Below are 4666 nucleotides of genomic sequence, written 5' to 3' on the forward strand. Positions count from 1 at the left end.
TAAAGATGTTGACAGAAGTACAAATATATTTTTAAAAAACTACATTATTTTGGCCAGAGTCCCTCTTGCACGACAGTTTAAAAATATACAAATTCGCATACAAATTCAATACGAATTCGCAAACACACATGGATGTATCTTATATTTTCTGAAAGCACGTGTACTAAAGTTAACTAATAAAAAAAAAAAAAAATCAATTTCTAGGATTCAAATTTCTAGAAAAAACATATTTTCTGAAAGGTCTGTCAGAAAGGTCTGGAAATTATGTCTTTGAGGATAACAAATCCCCCCAGTCTTAAGGGAAATGGTTGTGAGTTGTGCCTTGGGGACATAAAGGATTTTTATGGAAAGTTTTGGCACGGGTTAAGGTAGAAAAACACCAAAGTCGCTCGTTTCGACTGTTTTGAAGGTGTCGAAACAGATATAGGCTTGGGACATAATGAAAAAATTAAGCTTTTAAGTTCAAAAATACATTCAAAGTTTTTACCCAGATAACTGACGAATTTTGTGATACGGTATTTGAAGTTTTGTATGCAGTAATGCTCGATGAAAATAAACTACTAATTTTGATAATTATTTATGTTAAGAATACAGAGCTAATAGATAATTCAACTACTCGTATTATGCAAGGGTTCAGAAACGCCACAGCCATTTCATTTCTACCAGATTTCGACTTCTCTTGATGAATAACGAAGAATACCAGTTTCCAGTCAGCGACTTGTGAATTTTGGAACTCATGAATAGGCTCGAATCTGTTGTAAATTTAAGCTGTGATTTGAGAAAGATTGATGAAAACATTAATGTTGGTGGTCAACATTGATCGCACCGCCAACATCTTACCGGCGGCAGGGCGGCGGTGCGCTGTTTTGGCCCCGCCGCCACGGGTCTTCCCTCATCGGCGCGGCGCCGGGGTCTAGTTAACACACTTCTAAATATTAGCATTATTACAATATTTCAAACTGTATTTCTGTATATCTAATTTGGTCGAGGACAGGTCTCGACGGAAATGTCTGCACATTCATCCTTCCATTTTTCCCTGGCTGGAATTATCCTCGTTTTTTCTTCTTCGAAAGTTTTTCCATTTGTCAAGAATAGCTGGATTTGTCTTAGAAATTATTTATAATTTTAATACTAACGTTAATAGACTAGAGCCATCCCAGCCGAGTGGATGGCACACAGAAATTGCGCTTCGCCGCAAATTATGCAAAATAACGTCAATAGGCGATACAGAGACAGTAATTCACTTGACACAATCAATTAACTTTTCTAACAATATTTTAGAAACCAAGTTTAGTTGTTTAATTGTTTGCTAGATGCATAAGTGCAAGCAGCCGAAATTTTGGATAGAGGGAAGAGTGTCTATTCTATTTGCTTTTAGAAGAATGACTGGACGTATATACACATTATCCAATTTTCGCTCAGAAAAGTTGACGTTTATAGACAAAATTAATCCCGTAAAAAATATTGAAGGTGAATTTACTTTACATCGCTTTTATTGCCTTTTGATTACAAACTATAGTACAAGAATATCTCTTAATGCTACGATTGACTATTTCTATTGGAATACGGAGCTGAAAATGAAGCGTTCTTCCACTAAATAGGCAAAATTGGACGCAATTTCATATTCAAATAGAGCATGATGAAACAGGGGTTTCAAGATTTAGGCAAAAAAAAAAAAAAATATAAATAAATAAAAAAAAATCCAACAAAAAGGCTAAAAAGAGTTGTATGATTTTTCTGAGGAAAGTCGAGCAATAGCCTAACATAAGAAAAATGAAAAATTAACCTGTGTCAAAACTATGTAAACCATGAGAAGGGATTTCACCCTCTTCCTCGGACGAGGGGTAGCAATTTTATTTTTCAGGCTGTAGCTCAAACTCATCATTTAGAAATTGGGCACGTTCCTATATACTAGCAGTGAATAATTATAGTTCTCTTGAAGGCTTTCAATGCTTCATTTAAGAAGGATGGGGGATTAGGGGTTAGACAATGCTAGTAAAATTTAGACGACTTTATCCTTTCCCCTTTGAGCTAAAGCCAAATGGTAAAAAAAAACACTACAGAACTTTTTGATCTACAAGTCGACAACATAAGCAAGTTAATTGGAGGGTATTGATGGCCCAAGTATAATTAGCCCTCCATGGGCAAAAGAGGGAGGAACAGATAACATTAAGCTGATTTCAATTTATTCAAGAATGTTTAATCAACAAAATGTATTTTATTGACAACTAATCTTCTTTTTTCTTTGAAGATTAAGACTAGATTAGTTGTTTTTTTTATTCCACTTTCTTTATCTACATAATCCAAATTTTACGTTTGTCTGTTTTCACATAGCTCAAAGAGGATTTAATTCCATGACCATTGCCATCCGTAACCAATTTAATCACACAAACTGTTCAAAGTTTTATCAAAATACAACATATACTAGTATTGGCTATTGTTTTACGGATTAGTGTAGTCTAAAAGACACAGGGGTCGACTTTTTATTACCCACAAAGGTCTAATTTTAGAATGAAAGTTCAGAATCACGACTATTTTCATCAGGACTTAGTGATGCCCTTGGAGGGACGAGCAAGTGATGCCTTTAAATTGCCCCTCGAGGGCAATTTAAAAAAAAACTAGTAGGGTGGAAAACAGGGCGAAAAAGCAACGAATCATATAGCCAAGACCAGTTTTTCAGGGCTAACGAAGGAACATTAACATTAGGCTAAGATATCCATAACTTTTTTTTGTTGCTATAACAGGCCTTATCCTATATTTTTTAGGGGGCAATTTAAAAAACAAAAACTGGTAGGGTAAAAATCAGGATGAAAAACCAATGAATCAAAAAGATAAAACTAAAAACTGTATAATTGTTTTTCAGGATTGAGGCCTGAGATATTCAAAACTTCTTTTGCTGTCATTGCAGGTCTTATTTTATATTTTTTTGGGAAATTTAAAATTTATGGATTTCCCTTTTCGTTTTCTGCAAATTTGAAAATTTTATTAACTGCAGCGAATCTGGTATAAACTGAAGCAGGAATATTGCCTTCGAATTGACCACCTGGAAGAAAGCATTTGCAGGTATAAATACAAAGATTAACCATTCCTGAATCGTTATAATGATTACCCTTAAAGAGTTCCCTCTGGGTCTTTCTCCAAAACACTCATGAATAAATATAAGTGGTGCCAAAGTAGGAGTTAGGTAGCTTGTCTATTGTCTTGCGAAAGTCTGGAAAATAATTGTTGGTTTAGATTACTGTTAGAACAAACCTATTCTTTTCTCTTAATGTTTCAATTACTTTTTTTTTCTTGCGTCTTTAATAAAATTTTCCATCTTGAAGTTTAATTTTTTATTTTTTAAAGAAAATTTTAATATCTTCAAAAGCAACTTCGGTAAGAAAAAACAATAAAACAAACCCTAATTGCTTGACTTGAGCTGCACCTGTTTACACTGAATTATATGCCATAGGACTTACAGTTCGACAGGTTAGTCTAAGCTTAGACAGATGACGGTATATTTTGCTAATAAAAATAAACTAAGCGACATCTCTACGCGAATTACTGCAAAAATTAATTCCTAAAAAAATTTCCCGAAAAAGAATCCATTGAAGACCAATCTAAAGTAGAAAATTAATAGTAAATTATACCATCCGGAAAGACGATTTTTATGAGCCAAAAATCCGGAATAAAAATGACCTGAATAATCACTAACAGTTTTGTATCAAGCGGCGTAAGATTCGACTGCCGACACAAAATTTGGTTCCTCAGCTGAAAAAGATACTGATATGAGCTTAGGAAGCACAATGATAACAAACAGCAATAAAAGCCTGAATTAGTACCGGTAATTTATCAGCTAAGATATTTTCAAGATCTTTTGGAACTGTAGCTCCGGCTAGTGTGACTTGTGCTCCAGTTCTCACTGAATTCTCGTCTGTCGGATTCTCCATCTGCAAATAAAATAGAAAACAATTAGTGATAGTATCAAATTGGCCAAGATACACCTCAAACACATTCCCAATAGTTTCAAAGCGTCAAACACAAATATGCCTAAACAAATAATACCCATCTACAGCTTATTAAGGTGAATCTCGTCACATATAGTCGGTAAGTGTTCACAATTTCTGGCCAGTCACCAGTGGGAAACATATCAATGATACTGTACACAGGGTAACTGAACCGAGTATTTATCCATTATATGATCAGAATCAGTTAACTTTCATTTCTAACAATCAAGACTACGTTTTTTTTTTATGATTACTTTTTTATGAATTTCGTCTTATTTTCCCTGTGGTTCGTCAAATAATATTTGTTGCCCAGTCTATTAGAATCCCATCTGAATTTGAAATGAATAAAATTAACCATTTATTTCAGGGTTCAACTCTTGCCGACTTGTCCCGAGAAATCCTGCAGCCTCGTAAGAATACGAATTAAAATTCCGAAATTGCAATTTCACTTAAAATGGTCAAAAGATTAGAAAAATGTCTCTTCAGTGGGAGGGGAGAATAAACTAGGCTGTTTAAGGGGCAATGTTGACACGATATTCAAATTGCCCATTCTCTTCAAATATATTTCAGTAGTAAAAAGTTGAGCGTGCTACAGCGTGCTAAGACTAATATCGTGATGGAGATTTAAGGCACTATGATTAGAGTCAAAAATCTAGCCCAAGGCCCCTTCGACCCACCGC

The sequence above is a fragment of the Artemia sp. Qi Xiang Cuo genome, chromosome 3 (assembly GCF_049724085.1).
Source record: "Artemia sp. Qi Xiang Cuo chromosome 3, ASM4972408v1, whole genome shotgun sequence".
NCBI lineage: Eukaryota > Metazoa > Arthropoda > Branchiopoda > Anostraca > Artemiidae > Artemia > Artemia sp. Qi Xiang Cuo.